The sequence below is a fragment of the Onychomys torridus genome, chromosome 20, assembly GCF_903995425.1.
Source record: "Onychomys torridus chromosome 20, mOncTor1.1, whole genome shotgun sequence".
NCBI classification, from domain to species: Eukaryota; Metazoa; Chordata; class Mammalia; order Rodentia; family Cricetidae; genus Onychomys; species Onychomys torridus.
The window spans coordinates 255081-277479 of NC_050462.1; positions in this window are offsets into that span (position 1 = coordinate 255081).

Here is a 22399-nt window from a genome sequence, read left to right on the forward strand (position 1 = left end):
AACCACACACACATGTAAAGAGAACAATGCAGAGTGGCATGTTTGCAAAAGCTATTGTACTTCTACTGCAAAATACACATAATCATTTGAGCGGGAAGTAGACTCTTCCTTCTACAACTCTGAACTTGCTTGCATCAAAATAGTTGTGGATACATTCCTGGTAAATCAGGTTTGTTATAAACAAAGTGAAATGGGCAGTAGTTTTAAAACAGCAAGAACATTATTTTCCAACAAAGCAGCAAACAGTAGTTTGTACTCTAGCACAGCACAAGAATATTAGGATTAAGGTTAGTGTTAGGGTTAGAAAAACACAAAAGCAATAGGAGCTCTGGGCACAAGAATCTATAATTTTAGGAGGACACAATGTCACCTTTAGAAACACATGCATGAATAAAGAAGACAGGTCATGGGGCATCATTGCAAAAACCATTGTATTTCTACTGCAGAGAATCATAAATCCCATTTAGAGTGAAGTGGACTGTTTTGTTTATAGATCTCAGGGTTCTGGTCTGGGTTAGGGTTAGAGTTAGAGGAACATGAAAAGAAAAGGAGAATCTAGCACAAGAATCTGTTACTTTAACAGCACAAATAGTCATTTTTATGAAACACACTCACAAGTGAATAAAAACAGCTCACAGTGGTATATTTGTAAAAGTCATAGTACTTCTACTACAGAGAATACTGAATCCCATTTAGGGGGAAGTGGAGGTTTTTCTCCTGCAACTCTGAAGTTGCTTGAATTAGAGCAGCTATGCATACTTTCCTAGATAAAGCAGGTTTTTAAAAACACAGTGAAAGGCAGTTCCTATGCAATAAAATGAATGTTGGTGACCAAGAAAATAGAGAACATGAATTTATATTGGAACATAGCACAAGGACATAGGACTAGGGTTATGGTTAGGGTTAGGGTAAGACCATGAAAGGAGCAGGAAATCCCAGCATGGGAATTTGATATTGTAGCAGCACTGAATGTTATCTTTAGAAAACGTATGAACATGTGAAAGAACAAGTCACAGTGGGATAATTGCAAAAACCCTAGTACTTCTGCTGCAGAGAAGACCAGATCCCATTTAGGGGAAACATACTGGTTTCTTCTCAAAAAATACTTGCATCAGAAGAGCTGCATAAGTTCCTAGGTAAAGCAGGTTTGTTAAAAAAGATTAAAAACAGAAATACTTTTACAAGAGCAAGGTTTACAACATCCAGTATTTCTTCCCATGTGAGTACCAATATAAGGGACTTTTGATTGTAGAGGTACAGATCCTGAACTTCTCATTTGGGTTTGAGCTATAAAGAACTGCTTCTCAAGCATGTACATTTCATGAATGCTAACCATTTGGATACAAGATAATTCAAAATTGCTTTCCAGACTAGCAAATGCTATGGAGAGCCCATTCCCATACAGGTACATGTTATCCAGTACTTCCTCCTGTGTAGGTAGCAATATTCAGAACTGCTTCCCATACAGGTACATGATATTTAGACTTTCTTCCAATAGCATATGTAATATTCAAGACTTCTTCCCACAGGGGTAAATGGTTTCTAGGACTAATACCCATGTGGGTATATCATATTCTGGAAATTTTCCTTGTGGGTACATAATATCCAGAAGTAAATATGAAAACATGACAACCAGGACTTCATAACATGCCAGCACATGTTTTACAGGATGTCTACCCATGGGTAACAAGATGTCCAGTACTTCATCCAGCATGGGTAGCTCATAGACAGGACTGTCTCCCTGTTGTTTTATGATATCCCTACTTACTCCTATGCAAGGACCAATACATGTACCTAATATCCTGGACTACTCCTATGCAGGAACATGATATCTAGGACTGTTTCTTTGGCAACACCATAATATCCAGGACCTCCTCCCATGAGGATACAACATATCCAGGCCTACTTCTGTAGGTACAGGATTGTTTCTAATGCCAATACATGATATCCATGACTCTGTATCATATACATATAAGGTAGCTCAGCTTCTGTGTGTTTTTACATGACTTTATCAGGTAGGCTTACATGAAGTATTTCTTTACACATGATATCCAATAATTCCTCCTGTGCTAGTAACAATATTCAGGACTGCTTTTCATACAGGAAGCATCTTCTAAAACATGTAGTGTGTTTTCTAAAGAACTGATTCCCACACAGATACATGATAACCAGGAGTTATTCCCATGGAGTTATATGGTATAGGTCTTCTTTCAATTTAGGAACATGTTAATCATCAGTTTTACCCATGTGTGTTCATGATATTCATGACTTATACCCTTGCAGGAACCACATAGCCTGGTCTGAACCACTTATGGATATTGTACATGCATGGAAAGAAATAGTGTATATCATGTGCCTCAATATGAAGAAGTTTTACATTTCATATACCATCACACGTAGCATCTGAGAATATTAATACTCAAAGGGAAACAGTCCTTTCTATCAGTGCCCACATCAGTGAAGTCCTAGATATCTTATATCTGTTTGGGTTGAAGTCCTGAAGATTAAGTGCATGCATGGGAAACAGTCCTTGATATCATGAGCATGCATAGCAAGTAGTACCAGATATCATGTACCCACATGAGAAGAATTCCTACATATCATACAGCTTCATGTGAAGAAGACCTGAAGATCATGAATACATATGGGGAAAAGTTCTGCATAGCATATATCCACATGTGAAGCAGGTCTGAATATCACTTTCCCCTATTGGAATAATACTTGGATATCCTGTACCCTCATGTAAAGAAGTCCTGGATAACATCCACCCTCAAGGGAAGAATTCCTGCATGTCTTTTACTCATATGGAAAGATCTTGGTATCATACACCTACAAGAAAGAAGTTCTGATTGGCATACACCCACATTAGAAGCGGTCCTCAATATCATGCAACCATATGTGAAGAAATCCTGGATATCCTGTACTCACATTGGAAACAATTGAGAATTCCGCATACCTACATGGGAAGCAGTCCAGGCCATTTGGTACCTGCTTTAGTCAAAGTCCTGTATATCTTGTACATGAGATTAATGTCTAAGACCAATAGTCAAGTCAAGCTTCTACATGCCTTATTGACTTCTAGGGAACGTAGAGAAACACAAGGCAGACTGAAGACTTCACTGCCTGAAGGAGTGACTTGGTTTCTCAGAAACTAAAAAGCACACAGTGCACCAGGAGCCACAGACACTAACCTGAGAAACCTATGATGTGTACCTCTCAAGGCAGCTAGACCAGGCCAACTTCATGATTCCCTGCAGCTCCCCTTTTTTCATTTTTTATTTTTAGTGTATGCAAGTTAATATTCAAGGCAGCATCAAGTCACAGATAAATCTCAAGACTATGATGCTTCCCAATATAACCAACAAAAAACTTCACAGAGACGTTTCTATTGATCACAGTTTAGAAGTCTAATTAGAGGCAGAAAAAATGATGACCAAAAGTCTTTGCCAGGATTTCTGCAGCAGTGGAGGAGGGTAATTTATCTACTTTGAATGATGGATAATTAATATTATACCATGCAAGTCTTGAACATCAATACTTAAATTATCATGTGACCATATTTCTGTAAGGTGATTACAAATCTGACTCCAGTTAAGTTGAGTATCATTGTAAGGGGGCATTAGTAACACAAATCCAAGGAGAATTAGCATGACACCTCAAGAAAATTTTCATTCTCAAGTTTTGTAGCTCATTGCCAATAGCAATCAGATTGTTCTAATGCATTCATGTAAGTTTCAATTTTCTGATCTATTTTTAATTGTGTCTGCAAAGCATATGATAGATCGTAGATATATCATTAACATATAGCTGTATGCACCTCTTGAGCTAAAGTCACCGCACTGATAATAGCAAAGGCTATGAGTGTATTATGAGTGTAACAATAACAGTAAGACCCAATAGAATCAATCTCATTGTTCTTTTTGGGTGCATTAACTCAGAAAATTATTTTAAAATCTGAACACCCAAATCATCTTACCAATACTCAGTTACTTGACAGGTACATAACATGGGGGAGACTGTTTAACTAGAAACACAAAATTATGTGGGTGAGCTTTTTCAAGGTAATTACTCAAATAACATTCCTGACAAGTAATCTGCACATCCCTCTGAGTATAGTGCCCAGAAACCACAAACTGATTAATTTTTCCAAAGAGCAGTAAGTACGGAGATGCTACATAGGCTCTCATATACTTCACTGAGGTTTTATCATAGCCTGATGAAAGGTAACTGACTGGATATGTTCCATAAATCACTAAAATGTGGTCAATAGTAACAATTAATTTCCATCATTCCACTTATAAATGTCCATCAAGGTCAGACAAAACTCCTGCAGTAAATCCTACATGAATGTATAATTTTGACTCCTTCATGTGAGGATCCTGGGTCAGGAATGGGCCAGTCTAAAATGGCAACTTGATTCCAGGGTATCTCATGATACATTGCCCTAGGAAAAACACATGTCTCTGGGGGCAGGTGTGTATTTAGGAGAATGTAGTAAGATCATTGTTTATACACTGGGGCTTTTACAAGAACTTTACGTTTTATGAAAATTTTACATACCAAAGGTATGTCTTCCTTTTAATCAACCTAGCCATGCTTGCAAATTGATTGTGATAAGTATCTGTTCTATAGAATTGGGGCCCTGTACACAAACATAGTGGAATTCCTCAAATAATGTAAAACAAACATGTCCTCCCACAACCCACTATGTGAACTTGGCCATCTGAGCCCAGGGAACAATATGATTAGCAGTGGATGCACCCAAGAACTCATAGTCATAGACATAAACAGTAATTTTTTTTGAGAGGATGAAAAATTTTAATTATTTACATATTTAGATGATCCATTAATAATATCACCATTAGTAAAACATCAATAGGTTCTGTCCATGGATCTATAACTCCAAAGTCTTGGTTTGTGACCATAGCATAAATTCCTCTTTATGGAGCAGGACTCAAATTGTTATGCCAATGAGCAGATGTGCCAGTGTTGCACCAGTGCACACATTTTGCTCAGTAGGTTGGTATTGTAAGGTGCAGGGTCTGTGGTGAGAAAGACCATTAACATATTTGCTTTGCCAGCAGCCCTCATATGACCTTACAGTTCTATGAAAGGTGCCCAGTTGGGAGAACTTCCTGGTAAGTTCAAGACTGCTCTCTCTCTACCTTGCAAACAAAGTGTTTGGTGTCTTCAGCAACACCATGTACTTATGGTTGCCAAGCAAGAGCACTAGCAATGACCATAAATAGGAATCTTATGAAGTAGTCTTCCTTGTTAGACTTTCTCTGGGGAATGTCAGCTCCCCAATAATGGCACAGAGACTTATTATTAATTATGAAAGCTTGGCCTTTAGCTTAGGCTTATTCCCAAATAATTCTTATAACTTAACCAGTTTCTGTTAATCTACATTCTACCACATGATTTTTTTTAACTGTCTTCTTCCATTCTGTATGTACAACTTCCTCATTGTCTCGCTGGCAGCTCTGCCTCTCTTCTTCCCAGATTCCTCTTTCCTTGAAAGTTCCACATATTCTTTCCTGCCTAGCTATTGGTCATTCAGCTCATTATTAAACCAATCAGAAGGAGCCTTAGACAGAGACACATCTTTACATGTACAAAAAGATTATCCTACAACAATGTTATTCTCTTCACAGTTAACAAAGCTAAGCACAGAAGGATCAGGTACAAAGCCCAGTATGTCTCAACAGTAACAGATGCATTCAACAGAGACCATAGCTAGGAACAGCAATTCTGCAGTCACACCCTCCCCCTGAGACATCACTACTCTTTTCCCCCACTCACCACTTTCTTCATCTGAGTCATTGTTGGCAGGATGACTCTGTTCTTGGTTTGATGGCTCCATCACCCCATTTTCTTCCTTTGCTTTGGGGATAGTCTCTGCAGATACATTAGAAGCTCCTCATCTACCTCTCATAGGTCTAGTCAGTCTTTCAGGTGTCTACACTGTCTGTTCAGCACCCTGAGGAAAAACACGAACATAGCCTCAGTTCCCATGAATTACTGAATCTGGGCCATTCCGTTGACCTGATGTACCATCTCTCCAAAGGACCGTGACCCTTGATTGTTTTGGAGGATCCCAAACCCATTCTGCAGCACTCAGGCCATCTTTGCCCAAATTTTTTAAAAAATTAAAGTATATAAAAAAGAAGATAAGATAATGTGAGGAGTAACCATACTATCCTACCCTCCCTCCTTTATTATTAACTAACATTTAAATTTTCCATTAGTTTTTTTTTTCACAGAAGATTGACTGTGAGGGTTATGTGGAATGCCTGTCATGTGGGTTATATCAAACTATTGGAAAAATTTCTGAAAAGGCTTGGCTATGTATGCAGGAGAATTATTGCTTTTGATTACTTTACAGGGGCCTAAAATAGCAAAATCTTTGTGTAGAAAGGTAATTAACAACCTTAACTCTTCCTCCTGATAGCAGAATAGCAAAAATGAGCAATAAATAAGTGTCTACAATGATATGAACATATTTTAAATTTTTATCATGAGGAATAAATTTAAAGTATTTTTTCTAAAGATTCTAAACGTCCAATTTTATTCTTCTACTATTTTATTATTTTAGCAGAATTCAAAATATCATCCATATAATTTTAATACAAGAAGCAACAATTTCTTTTAGCACTCCTTAAAGCAACAGCAATGAATTTTTGACGTAAAGTTGGGTTATTTGTCATTTTTTGTTTGTTTTTTGTTTTTCGAGACAGGGTTTCTCTGTGTAGCTTTGTGTCTGTCCTGGAACTCACTCTGTAGCCCAGGTTGGCCTCGAACTCACAGAGATCCGCCCACCTCTGCCTCCTGAATGCTGGGATTAAAGGTGTGCACCACCACTGCCTGGCTAAATAAGTCTTTTTTTTTTTCCAGAGCTGAGAACCGAACCCAGCGCCTTGCACTTGCTAGGCAAGCGCTCTACCACTAAGCTAAATCCCCAACTTATTTGTCATTTTTAAAATGTATTTTCCTTGTTGGATGATTGCCAATAATTGAGGCACTATTTGTCCTTGGAGAGCCTCACCCATAGTGAGCCCTTGGGTATATGAAGGCATAAAGGCCGATGTAATCATTAACATCCCTTTCTTTCCAAAGAGATGGATGGCATGGAGCACTAGCATTCTCGTGTACCAGTTGCTCAATAGGAATCATTCCTGCCTCTCCATCAACCACCAGGCAACTGACTACCTATGAAAGACAAAAAAACAAAATTATTATATTGCTCATCAGGCCCCGGTCTAAATTTAGAAAGTTCTTCTATCTTTCAGAATGATTTGGGTGAATTACTCTAACATTTTTTAATGATGAAGTTGATACTTATATAAACCTCTACAAACAAATACAGAAAATGAGATTACCAAAATAACATATGCTACCCCAAATAGAATTGACAACAAAGGACATTATTTGATTATCATGACTTATCAATAAATAAAGGAACAGAATGCAGTCTTCTTAAAAATTAGATGGTAGAGAATTTTAAGGACACTATATGTTAGTAAAAAAATAGACAGAGTATTCTAAAAATATATAATGCTTCTGCACTAGACAGAAATATGTTACTAGCTAACTATGGTGAAGTGCTTTGTGAGATTTCAAAATTCTATCAATAATTCTTAGCCTGAGGTATTTTTACATCCAAATAAGGATTATTTTAATTATTTATTTTTGATGCTTTTTGCATATATAAGACTTTTGTCATATTACCAACTCTTAGCATAATCTTTTTTAACATTATAAATATCAATTAAATCAAGAAAAACCAACAGTGTAATTTTGTTTGACACAGGAATACACATCTGTTGGTCACTTGTCTGACAGGTTTTGTGCTGCATGAGAAACCATTCCAAAGTCAAAGACTGAGATGTGATAAGACAGATTATCTACAGGAATTGATGAAATTTGTATTGCACAGTTTTGCTGAAAGCCATAACTACTTTTGCCTAAATTCTCTCCAAGGTTGGATAGGAGAAAAGTCGGGGGGCGTTGTTTTTGTTTATTTCTTTTGCATTTGGTAGCATCTCTAATTCTCCTGATCTCTCTCTTCCATTTACCAGAAAGCTTGAGATCTGGTGCTAGGGGATACACTGGGGTACAAACTGGTTTGCACAGCTTGTAACACATCTTTACTACTTTCCTGGGCTTTCAAATTTTCTCCCTTCTATCCTGAACAGATTTTCCATGTCCTTTTTAAGTTGCTTGAAAAATAATATGCTGATGAGTTTTTTGAGAGTGCTCCTAATCTCTTGGGAAGGCTGATTTTGTCATTAGATTCCATCCTTGCCACTCCTGCTTTGGATAGTGCTGCAATAGATAGATAAGGACAGAATGGTAGTCTTTAGTCCTATTTCTGCGTTGTTTTCATGTGATGCTGCTGTCATATGACCCATGCTCAAGTTCTGCACTTTGCTTTCTTCAAGCCATAAAACCTAGGGCAGACAACTCCTACTTACAACAGGATTTCCCTAGACTGATGTAAGAGGTAGATACATGATCAGAGTTCCGCTTGTTCAGCCCTGGGACCTGCCAGGGGCTTCTTTTCTAACATTTGTATCAAAGAACATTGTTTAATTCACATGAAGAAATTGGACCAGGATCTCATTGTAAAAGGCTTGCCTTGAGAAAGCCAGCAATGTTATTTTTCTTTATTTGTGTGTGATTTTAAAGGTCTGTGGTGCAGGTGCTCTTATGATCTCAGTGGTGGAGAGGTAAAAACAGGTGGGTCCTTGAGGCTTGCCTAGTCTACTTGAGGAATTGTAGGCCAGTGAGAGATGCTGTCTAAAATAAGGATAGACAGTGCCTGAGGAATTAATGACATTGGGGCTTGTCCCCTGAGTTCCAAATGCATGCACGTGAGCATGTACCCACACATACATATACACACACAAATATATAAAACCGAAAACCTCGACTTGAATGGGGAAGGGACGTATCTCACACTGTGATTCCTGTTTGCAATTCAAGAGGACTATGGTCCTGATAGATGTGGTGTAGCTTTTAGTTGTTGGCAAACAGGAGATAGGAAGGATGGACATAGACGTACCAACTCAGTGATAGGAACATTGTTTAATAAGCAATATATAACTTTAAAATTGTAGCCATTACCCCTGTAAGATTGCCTAGTTTTTGAAGTATCCACTGCCAATTTTGCAGCAAAGTTCTTATGTTTCTTCACTGGTCAGTTTTAGAACCCTTCAAGCAGCCCCCTTATCCCTTCTGCTGTATAGACCCCGAGACCAGTGTAAAATGCTGACCTTTTCAGTTGAACTTAAGCATGTACAGAGAAGGCTGTCCAATGAAATCCTATGATTATTCTAGAAGGATGAGTCCTACTCCACATGAGTTATGCTTCTTTGCTTGCCCACTAGATTTAGGATTCGCTAATCTCAACTTTTACAGAGAAACTCCTGAGCAAATAATGATCATACAGTGTTTTTTGTACTTGATTATGAGACATATGGTAATGATTCCTTTAAAATTATTAATTTCAAATTACTGTGGTATGGTTTTCATTAAAGTGGATAACATTACAGATACTACATTCTCATTTGAGAGTTGGCACAAAAGAGCTGCAGCTTAGGAGAACAAGGAGCCTGGCCTAGGGATTCATGCTGGTACTTACTCTCAGTGCTTGGGAGGAAGAGACAGGACAAGAGTTCAAGAACTCTGTCTCAAAACAAACAGCAATAACAAACTCAGAAATCCAAATGCAGAAAAGTGAAAACCTGAATCTTTTGGGTTTTTTTCATAAAGAAGTATCAATCTCGATTAGGGTAAACAATTTCATTTATTAGAAATCAGTGCTTTAGAGGCAAAAGTGCTCATTTTGTGGAGTCTAGCAATGTGAGGCCCACTCTTGTACACACTGGTGCCCTCTAGTGGAATGCTGAATGTAGGACCGAGTAAAATAAGGTTTAAAGGGTCTCCTGGAGAGGGATACAGTAATTGAAATCATCATGGTAAAGACAGACTTTTCTCTTCTATGCTGAACAGAAAAGTATCTGCCAGGACCTCCACTAATTAGCTTTTTCTCTCCTGTTTTAAATCATGAGGTCTCTTTTAGGAAAATATATACTGTATTGATATGAAATGTCATTTTGGGACAATTGTCTTTATAAAGTTAATTTCCAGTTCCTACTAAATGCCAACTGATGTTTTCCATAGTGTCCGATGTATATCACTGTCATCAAAATAAACACATGGTGGCCATGATATTGGAGTGGTGGGGGAGGGGTAGTGATGAGAATGGATCTGATGCTGGGAACTGACCAGACACTACCGCATGGATCTTACTGAATCACTATAACACCATGTAAAGTTGTTATTTCCATTTTATAATGGGACAGCATGAGATAATGGACATCACTACCCACGATCCAGCCTGGTTGTCAGTGAAGCCCATGTTGGAATTTTCACTATATAACTGTTCTTTGGTAGGTATTTATTTTCAAAAGCACCTTCTGGATTAGCAATTGTTACTTTTCTGGCAAACTGTTCATTAATTTTCTTAAGAAGTGAAGGGAAGGGGTGGTCCTTCTGCTGTAATAGAACTTCGTTCAAATGGCAACATTGCTAGATGTACTGTGTTGGCACATGCCAGGCATCCTAAGTCATGTTGAATCAGCTTTCTCCAGATGATTCATCGTGTCCTCCAATACTCGGTGGCTGCTGGAATGCTGCTGATTTTCAACAGGTGTGAATGGTTATCTGATCCTTTGAACCAAATTCATAGTCTTTCCACTTTCTGTCTTATCTCTTTATAGGCATGGACTTTAAAACATGGATCCTCTAATTCCTCTTGTGAACTCACTGATTTTGTTAGTAGCCTTATATTTCCATGAGCTTCTGAATAAAAACTGGCCTTTCCCCCTCTCTCCACAGATACCCATACCTTCTGAACATTTCAGAGCAGAATTTTTCTTCATGTTTGTGCAAATTCTCAGTTCAGGTTTTAATATGTTGACCTTCTATCTGGTTCCTCAGCCTTCAGGTGTTTTTTCTTCATGTTACAAGTTGTCATACCAAAACTGCAAAAATAAAATATATGTGCTTGAGGGCAATTTTTTAAAATATTCATTTATTTAATTTATGTGTATATGTGTGTGCCTCAATGTATGTATGTGCACCACAATTGTACAGGAGCACAGAGAATGGCATTGGATCCCTTCAAACTGGAATTGTAGGCAGTTGTGAGCCATGTGAATACTAGGAATTAAACCCAGGTCCTTAACTTAACTCTTAATTTCTGAGAAATCTCTCTAACTCCTTGAAGGCAATCGTTGCTCTGTAATTAAAGAACCAAGAGGGATCCGGAATCGTATTATGGGGTTATGGGTAGATAACACATAAAAGTAGTCAGAGCAGCCAGGCGGTGGCGCACACCTTTAATCCCAGGGGAGGCAGAGGCAGGCGGATCTTTGTGAGTTCGAGGCAAGTCTGGTCTACAGAGCGAGATCCAGGAAAGGCACAAAGCTACACAGAGAAACCCTGTCAAAAAAAAAAAAAGTTAAGCAAAACTTGAAAGAGAAGTCAGTTATGCTTTTTAAAGACAGGAAAGGCATTATGAGCAGAGAACAACCAGTGAAAAGATCCTGAAGCTGGAGCACACTGAAAGGTGAAAACAAGCTAGATCAGTATAGCTTCAGATGGGTCTGAGTAGTGACCAAGAATCATCTCAGAATCATTTGGGGCCTTAAAAGGGAAATGCCGAGGCTTTCCCTAAGGCAAGTCGAGAGCTGAGAACTTCCTGGAGTGATTCCCTGGCCCTTATCTTTCCTAAAGGTTTCACATATCCGGACAAGCTTCCTTGGACATCTCAAAACTAATTTATTTTAGACAGAACATCTCTTCTCTCTGTTTTTCTTCCTGATGTTTGGATCTTGGCCAGTGACAGCTCTGTCCTTCAAGTTGTGCAGGCATGAAGGTTAACTCTTACAGTCACACCTCAAAGTAGGACTTGTTAGCAAATCATTCTATCAGCTCTACCTGGAGCTATGGCCATTGTTACCCCTGCAGCAGTATCTTCCCAGGAATATTTATGGTCTCTCACTTGGTCTCTTATACTTTATTGTTACAAAAACAATGAAAGGCTCACCCTTTAAAAATACAAATGGAAACTTTATTTTCTGGTCTGTCTTTTGTATATTCATGCATATGTGCAGAGGTGTGCATGTGTGGAGGCCAAAGGACATCTTCTTTTTTGAGACAGGACTCCCTCTGGCCTGGGGGTCATTAATTAGGCTAAAATGGCTGACCAGTGAGCCCCAGGGGTCTACCTGTATCCACTTCTTCAGCACTGGCACATGCTCACAACAACTTTATCCCTGACGATATGGTCGGACTTTCTGTGAGCACAGAAAGCTTTTGCAGGTTATCAACATTGATAGGGAAAGAGTCCTTAAGGTAGACTTTTTAATGATATCACCCCAAACATTATGTTAACTGCTGTTAGTTAAAAGCCTAGCCATGAATGGCCTAAAGGGATGCATTCTAAGATTGCACTGTTAGGAGATTCCATTGTATGAACACCATCGCATGTCCTTGCTGTAACCAAGGTGGTATGGCTCACTACACACCTAGCCATATGCAATATACCATCATCTAAGAGGTCTCAAGCATCTCTCAAGTGTCATTGTGTCAATTGTTATTATTGAACAGTAAAAACTGCAGCCCCTGATCTCCACAGCAGATTGTGCATAACTTCATGAAGCTGTATTTTCTCCAGCTGCTGTGATAAAACCTCAGTGCTGAAAAAATATCTAAAAATATTCTTCTTGACTCAAGTTTTGAGACATTGTATAGTCAACAGTTTTAAACAATTAATTAGTAATAAATAAATTTCAACTTAAATGTACTTTTCAAATAGCTATAAATTAAATCCACTAAATGTTAGTGCACTATTATTCTGAAAAAAAAAACTGTTAAGGTTTAGCTTAGAGTATAACAAAGAAGTTATACATTAAGGTTTTGTGAGCTGAAAACTTTGAATTTATGGAGTACTCCCTTGAGCCTTGCTGGTTTCTTTACCTTCTCCTTCATTCATTCTGATGGAGCTACACTAGTCTAGCTTGTTCTCACATGTGCTCCAGAATCTAGGCTTATATTGGTTGCTTTCTTTGTCTAGAATGCTTTTCATTTCTGGTAAAGCTCAAATGCTGCCCATTCAAATAGGCTTCCAGTGACCATTTTCTATATAAATATATCTATTTATAACACAAATTAGGATTCCTGTTCTCTTTCAGTTCTTGTTTTACTATAGCAAATATTGCCTTTACATATATATGATGTATTTGTTCATATTTACTCTATAGTTGTGTTTTCTTTACTGAAATATTCCAGGCACCACACACAAAACCCCTTTCTACATTGTTCCCTTTGCCCTCTCTTTATGCCCACAGCCCCATGCCAAGCTCTGCAAACTCTGATTCTAAAGAGCCCTCGGGGAGTAAAAGCTTTCTAAGAAGCATGCTCCATCCTTAGGTTACTTGGGACATGCCTCTCTGGTAACACTGCCTTTGGTAACTCCTGACTCTCACTTGCTACTGCTGCCAGCTCCACTTTGTACTCACAGACTAGGTTGCCATGACTCAATAAAGGGCACAATCCACCTTACTAATTTCTTCCATTATCTCATAAAGCTTGTTACCAACAATGACATATGGCTTACACTTCTTAATTTATTATGACTAACTGAAAAATGACACCAAGAGGAGGTGACAGATATATTACCTTAGATATATTATCTAGAAAAGGCAAGTCAAACAGTAGCTAGCAATGACTTCAGCATAGGATCCCTTTGACATCTTCAGGTCCATAGAATAGACAGACACAGAACCCTGAAACTAAGACTCATAAGCTATATTCTTTTTTATTTTTTTAAATTCATTTTACACACCAGCCACAGATCCCCCTCTCATCCCTACTCCTGCTCTCCCCACACCCACCCACCCCTCATCCTCTCCTCTTAAAAGCGTAAGTTCTTCCATGGGGGGACAGCAAAGCCTGGTACATTCAGTTGAGACAGTACCCAGTCCCTCCCTCCACCCCTCCCCCACCTCAGAGTGAGCAAGGTGTCCAACTACAGGTAATGGGATCCAGAAAGCCAGCTCATGCACCAGGGATAATAGATCCTGATCACACTTCCAGAGGCCCCTCAGACAGATCCAGATACACAAATGTCTCCCTTATGCAGAGGGTCTAGTCTGGTCTCATGCAGGTTCCATAGCTGTTGGTCTATGAGTGAGTTCCTATGAGCTTAGTTGTCTATGTTGATTTTCCCATCATGATCTTGACCCCACTCTCACCCACTTGCTTATCTTCCCTGTCTTCCTCCCTGTTTCAACTGGACGCCCAGAGCTTAGCCTGGTGCTTGGTTGTGGATCTCTGTATCTGCTTCCATCAGTTAGTGGAGAAGGTTCTATGATGATAGCTAGGGTATTCATCAATCTGATTACCAAGGCAGGCCAGTTCAGGCACCCTCTCCACTATTGCTAGTAATCTAATCTGGGGTCATTTTTGTGGATTCCTGGGAATTTCCCTAGCACCAGGTTTCTCCATTACCCCATAGTTTCTCCCTCTATCAAGATGTTTCTTTCATTGCTCTCCCACTCTGTCCCTTCCCCAACTCAAACATCCTGTTTCCTCATGTTCCTATAGCCTACCCCTCCCTTCTATTGCACCCCCATCTCCAGTTTACTCATGGAGATCTCCTCTGTTTCCCATCCCAAGGCGATTTGTACCTCCCTCTTAGGGTCCTCCTTGTTTCCTATCAAAAGCTATATTCTTGGTAGGAAGGAAAGTCAGTGAATAGGAGTGTTAAGGGCATTGTGAAGTACATGCAAAATTATGAACCATAAGCTGCCTGTGAGAAAGAAAATGATATCCTGTTGGCCATGGTTGTTTATGGCATTTGTTTCCCAGGTGTGTGGAGACAGTGCAGAATACAGTGCACACAGAAATATAAACAACACATCACTCAGAACTGTCATGCACCTCTAATAGTAACACTCACCTCCAGTAATACTGTTCACTGTTGTCATCTTACACAGTCATTCATCTCAGTGCTGCCTATAGGCTGCTCATCCAAGAGTCTAGAAAACAGGCAGAAGGGAACCTCATACTTATAGGAGAGCTTCAGGCAGGTGCTGGGGTGGGCAATGGGACTCTGCAGCCTAATTCTTCATGCTGTATGCTAATCAGTGGCTACTTCTAGTCATCTTCTGATATGAAAGTCCTCACAAATGCTTATCAGGTTCCTGATGATGGACCAGTAATGGATCAAGGACTTGGAATATTTCAGTAAACAAAACACAACTAAAGAATAAACAAGAGGCTTGAGGAAGTTCTCCATAGATTCAAAGTTCCCAGAAAAGGTAGAATATGACTCTAAAGCAGACATTATTTTCTCCTTGTGTAGGGCCTTGTATATCATGCTCTGGGGTAAGAATTTTTGTCTTGAGTAAGGGTTTTGTGAAGTGGGCATATTCTTACATTTCTAGTGGTGGTAGGGTGGTTAGGAGAGAGCAATGAAAACACATGGAAAAGGTTTTCCACTTGTATAGAGAGGGCATTAGAGGAGACTCAGTTCACCATCAGCAACTCAAGTCTTGAGCAAATAACAGAAAACTAGCAGAAATGCAAAGTCACAGAAGGAAGTCAAAACATCCTCAGAAGGCATCATTGTGAACCCACTGTTACAGCTCTTTAAGTTTTGAACAAACATTTTTTGAAAATAAGGTTGCCAGACAAAATGTAGAATGCCTAGTTGATTTCAAGTTTAAGATAAAAAGTGATTTAAAAAAAAAAGATTATAAATATGTTCTTGGCAATATTTGGTAAAGATATGTACACGAAGCACTATTTTGTACTTGGCTGAAAGTTAGACACCTGGGCATTTTATTTCTTTTATTTGGAAAAATCTAGCAACCTGTTAAGAATAAAAGGTTCTGGGAAGGCATAGTGATGAGACTCCATGATCTGATTTGGATTGTTGAGAGTTGCCATGATTACTTGGCTATGGGAAATAAAGGTTCCACTTGAGCGTTTCCTAGAATACATGGGCAGGGACACTTAATTGGTAGAGATCTTACTTTTATGAGACTGAAAAGACAAGCAGGGAATGAGACTAAAATACACAAAAGAGAGACACCTTACCATGGACAACATCTACTGTTCAACAGACTACAGGGACACAGTTTTGTGTATATAGGGGAAAGAATGGGGTGTTAGCTCCATTGAGGGTTCATCCAGTCTGCTTTACCAAGTATGAACCAGGTAGGACTGCTTTGTTTTTCACTTCATACATGGAGGCCCCTGCGTTCTGGGTCCTGTTTTTATTGGGGGTGTAAAAGCATTACAGAAACCCCAACAGTAAACAGGGCTGAGAATGTGAGGTCATAGTAACATGACTTAACAGGGGTCAAACCCTTGGAAGGCTGGGTAGTTGAGCAGAACTGGAGTTAGAGTGAAGGAAGAGAAGGAGGAGCTTCAGTAAGAAGGATGGCCCAGACATGCCTTAGCTGTTGTCATGGGTATTACATCATGTACACTTTAGTCCTGATGAGTTTGCATTGTCATCATATTGTGATGATTTCTGGTTTAAAAATGAATGTTTTCTGTTTGGTGAATGTAATCTCATAAGCTGTAAAAAAAAAGGAAAGATTGAAGACATCTAGGAAAGAAGGTTTTTATTGTTACTTTGCTCCTCATTTTCTTCTTTTACTGAAAGTTATTTACTGTTTTAAAAGAAGACCCAGGTGTACATAGATTTTACAGTCACATCTTTCTTCCCCACCCCATGAGGAAGGTAAGTGAAGTCAGGTCAGTTGGGCAAAAGAGTAGAAGGAAGAAGCAGTTGACATGAGGACTATGAGAAAAATAGCCAGGAGGTTTTTTAAATAATTTTTTCAAATTTATAATTACATTTGAACAAAACCAGTCTGAGTATATCATGTTATTAGACTCCATTGCTTGCATGAAGTAAGTAATAAAAAAGCCAAGAGCATTCTGAGAAATTAACAGTAATTACTGGTGTGCTGAAAGAAAATTCGATGGTATCTGTTTTTACTACATTATAGCTATTACATAGAGAAAGACTATTATATAGAAAACTTATGGAAACACAACTCTAGGAAGAAAATGTAAGTAAATGTGTTTGTGTGTGTGCATGTACATGTACACGTATATGTGTATATATAACTTATTTGGTTGTAACCAACATTATTCTTGCGATATTCTTCTGATGTGGTAGAAACTATAACTTTCCCTTAATATGAAATTTCTGTGAGTATATATATATATGTATATATGTGGTATAGTTAAATGTAGAGTTTTCACAAAATGATTGGCAGTTTTAACTTTCTAAGTAGGTTCAGAATAAAATCACTGAAATATTATATTCATTTTTATGACAAGTTCATCATAGGGAAGCAGTTTGTTATTATTGTAGGTATTTTCTGTTGGAAATAGAAGGTGGCTTATCATTTAAGAAAGGTTACCATGAATTCTTATTTGTATAGGTCCATTTCTGGTTAGCTTATTGTTTGCTGTTGACAATGGTTTGTAATTTAACTTGAAGGTGAAAATAATTGCTATGGGTTCGGTCCTCCTCCATTTTGTGCTCTGAACTTGCCCTGTGGTCTCTACTGGAAACAAGTATTTATTTACTCATTTATTTTTGAGTCATGGTTTTATTATGTAGTCCTGGCTGGCAAGGAAGATGTTATATAAAACACACTGGACTCAAACTCAGAGATCCTCCTGTCTCTGTCTCCTGAGGGCTGGGATTAAAGTAAAGGCATGTGCCACCAACCCTGGATGGATTTCATTTACCAAAATATCAATTTTTGATAAAAATTTTAATTTAACAACTGTCCAGTCACTTGTTTTCCTTAGAGCAACTCCTCCTCAACACTCGATCAACAGGAACCAGGGGTTTTTTTTGTATTTTGTTTTGTTTTGTTTTGTTTTTATAAAGGCGGATGCTTCTTTATTTAAAAAAAATTCTGGGGACACAGTGTGGAGGGCTCACCTCCCATGGCTTTGGGGAGGGCATGGGTTCTGGGCAGGAGCCACAGGTATGGAGACATGAGGGAGAAGGAGGAACCAGTTTTAAGAGTAGAGAGCAGAGGCATAGGCACTGTTGACATGTACCCTGAACGAGTTTTCACATAGGCGGATTTAAAAGGCAATCTGACATATTAGCCCAAGCCAGAGTTTGAGTCCAGTGTGTTTTATATAACATGTTCCTGACCGGCCAGGACTACATAATAAAACCATGACTCAAAAATAAATGAGTAAATAAATAAAATATTAAATACAAAATATTAACAATTTTAGAAAACCATCTCTCACTGGAATTTTAGCAGTTTCCTGGTACTTAACTACATTTCTGAGGAAGGGGATAACATTAATACAAGGAGTTTTTCTAGTATTGTATGATGAAACTTGTTTACAAATACTTTATAAAGGACAAAATAAATATAGCAATAGAAAAATCACACATCGTTAAAAGATCCACTTAAAGGTATAGGATAGAAAAGAGCTCAACCTGTGCCACATTATGGGGTGCCTTATAAGCCCCACCTCCCAGAGGCAAGAAACATGGCGGTGTGCCTTTTCTCCTTTGATACTAGGGACAAAGAGGGCCAATTACAGGAGGAGAAGAAAATAAAAGAAATGCAGAAAGGGGGGGTCCAAGTTCAAGGCCCTTCCTGTGCCCCATTTTGACAGCATTAACTTGCCAGAGAAAAAGGTAAAGAATGTGACTCAGGCTGAGCCTTTCTCCCTGGAGACAGACAAGAGAGGTGCCCGTAAGGCTGAGATGTGGGAGCAACAGCTGGAGGAAGACCCAAAGCAGCAGAAGGAAGCATCTTCCAAGAGCCCTTTGTTCCCAGGTGTGGTGGGTATTGTGTTGCCTGAAATATTGTGTGTACCCCGAAATAAACTTATCTGGGGTCAGAGAGCAGACAGCCACTAGAACAAAGCCAAAATGGTGGCTAGAAAATGGGTCAGAGCAAGCTATAGCAGAAGTTGGGTGGTGGTGGTGCACGCCTTTAATCCCAGCACTTGGGAGGCAGAGCCAGGTGGATCTCTGTGTGTTCAAGGCCACTTTAGAAACAGCTAAGCATGGTGACCCATGCCTTTAATCCCAGAAACCCAACCTCTAACCCCAGGGAGTTGGGGCAGAAAGAGAAAGGTATATAAAGCATGAGGACCAGGGACTAAGTGAGTTAAGCATTTAGTTGGTTAAGCATTTTGGCTGGATAAGCATTTAGGTTTTGGAGCAGCACAGTTCAGCTGAGAGTCATTGGGATGAGGACTCAGAAGCTTCCAGCCTGAGGAAACAGGATCACCTGAGGAACTAGCAAGGTGAGATAGCTGAGGCTTGTTCTGCTTCTCTGATCTTCCAGCATTCACCCTAATAACTGGCATTGGGTTTGATTTTATTAATAAGAACCTTTTAGATTCATACTACACCCAGGAAAGAGAAGAAATCAGTTGCAGAGAACTTCTCTGGTTCTCTAGTTCAGGAACCCTTTCAACTGGCCACCGAGAAGAGAGCCAAGGAGCAGCAGGAGAAGGAAAAGAGAATGGCTGAAATGAAAGCCTTGAAAATGCAGCAGTTGGAGGAAGTCAAGCAACAGGAAGAGGCACAAGAAGAGGAGGAGCTAGCCAGGCTATGGAAAGAGCTGGCACACGAGGCGAATCCAATCTGGCAGTACTCAGCGGTGGAGGTGACTTTGCCGTGTCTCCTCAGTTCTCCACCTGATTCCAATAGGAGCTCTCTGTATCACCCCAGGCATGGAGAGAGCCATTTCTCACACTCACCCACCCATGTGTGGCAGTGGACTGACAACTATGAATGCCAGTGTTCTTGAAGATATTATACAGTTTTGAAACTAATGAGACACCATTCATATAGGCTTGAATCAGACTTCTTTAAGCTACCTCCTTCCAACATCAGTTGGTCATTTACTATTGGTCTTAGCTCTGGCTAGAACTTCAAGTGTTTGTTTTGGCACAGTCTAATTATTTTTCTCCTAATCTCCCCCAACTCCTCTTTTTTTTTTTAGTTGTGAGCCTAGCCATTAATGGTTGAGCTATCCCTCCAGCCCAACTCCTCTTTTATATGTATATTTTAAGCATACAAAAGACAGTTAAATCCCAAAAAAGGCAAGACACAGTTTCTCTGTGTAGCACTGACTGTCCTGTAACTCACTATATAGGCCAGACTTGCCTTTAATTCACATCCTCCTACCCCCAGTAGCTAGGGTGATGTCGTGTGCTGCTAGCTAGGTGTGCCTATATGTATTGAACCAAGTATTTTATTTGGGGGTCTGGGGATAGAACCCAGGACCTCAAACATGCCAGGCAAGTTCCCCACCATGGAGCTGCACCTTGGCCTCAAATGATCCATATTCTACCAAAAGATGGTTTCTTGTAATATGTGGAAAGATCTGAAAACTGAAGCTTGTGTCTTGTCTGTCTTGAGCATGTCCACAGTGCTTATGGGAACTGTTGCTGTCCCTTTGTCAAGGGGAGCTTCTTCAAGCCTTGTTCCTTCTACTACTTTATGGCTCAGGATCCCAGAGCAGATGGCATCCCTTGGCTGCTGGACTTTCAGGCTTGTACTACTGAGTCACACTTCTGCAAAGTCAGAGGCCACAAATGTCTGGAAGTGACCAACAGGTAAATATCGCAGCCTTGTCAGCCCTCGGTCTCTCTTGTGACCATTCATTTTTGGTGTTGTAGCAAAAAATGGTCACATGAAGTATTTCTGCCTTGATATAAAACTTTATTTACAAAAGCAGGCAGGAAGACTACCACGCCCTCCTTCTACTGGCCAGTCTCATGAACAAACTCCTCTTCATCCATCAGAGCCCCTCTTTTAGGTTACCATACCTTTTGTAGATTGCTTGTCAGCTCTGGAAGAGACACTCCTACTGTGTTTAATTTTTTCCTGGGGTTGCAGACCAGCTTCTCCTTCAATCCAGCTCAACTTCAGAGGAATGAGGGAATTACAAACCCAAAGAAGAGCAGCAAGACACAAGGATTACAAGGTATTAATAGCAGAAGGATGGATGCCACAGAAGGATGGGTGCCCTTTGAGCTGCAGGTGGGAGGCTCTGGGGTTTAAGGTGTATGTCAGTCAGAACTGTCACAGCTGTCCCGTAGTTGGCAGTGGGGAGCTTCTTGATGAACTTACTCTTCTGGGACCCAAGGTGCTCATGGCTTCAACAATGCTCATGGCTTCTTTAGCATTCCCAAGGACCATGTGTTTGCCATAAAAACACTGAGTCTCTGCAGTGCAGATGAAAACTGGAAATTGTTTGCCTTGGTTCATCATTTGCCATGGACAAAATACCAGGACCTGAACATTCGGGATGATGTTCTCATCCTTAAATTTCACCCCATAGATGGACTTCATATGAATGACTATGGCACATAATGTCACCACCCAGACATGAATCCTGGAATAATTCAGTGAAAGGAATTCAGAGCAGCAAAGTTTTCTTCTACCTTGAGAACTTTGCAAATAGCTAGAGGAAGACTCAGCTGAAGGGTGGCTATCTATACTGAGGTTGAAGACCACTGTTGACTTGACCATAGATCTAGTGGCCACAGGGTACAGGGCAATCTGCAAATCATCTTTTATAAAAGTTAACAGAGAGGCATCATCTACCAAATGAGGGAAACTGATGCAAACTCATAGCCAAATACTAGAAGGAGTTCAGTGAATCCTAGAGAACAGGAGGAGAAAGGATTGTAGGAGCCAGAGGGGTCAAGGACACCACAAGAAGACTCACAGAATCAACTAACCTGGGCTCATAGGTACTCAGAGAGACTAAATTGACAACCAGGGAGCCTGCTTGGGACTGACTTAGACGCTCTGCATATAAGTTACAGTTGTGTAGCTTGGTCCTCTTGTAGGACTCCTAACAGTGGCAACAGGAGCTGTCTCTGACTCTTTGACAGGATTTTGGGACCCTACTCCCATACTGGGTTGCCTTGTCCAGCCGTATACTCGGGAGATATACTTAGTCATACTGCAAGTTGGTATTCGATGTTTTGTTGATATTCACAGGAGACCTGCCCTTTCCTAAACAGAAATGAAGGAGTGGAATGGGGGTGGGAGGTGGGGAAGGGACTGGGAGAAGAGGAGGGGAAAATGCATGGGGTGTAAAATAAACAAATAAATTGATTGATTGATTGATTGATTGATTGATCTGTTGGTTGGTTGGTTTTTTGAGACAGGGTTTCTCTGTGTAGCTTTTGGAGCCTGTCCTAGAACTCATTTGTAGACCAGGCTGGCCTGAAACTCAGAGATTCACCTGCCTCTGCCTCCCGAGTACTGGGATTAAAGGCGTGTGCCACCAGC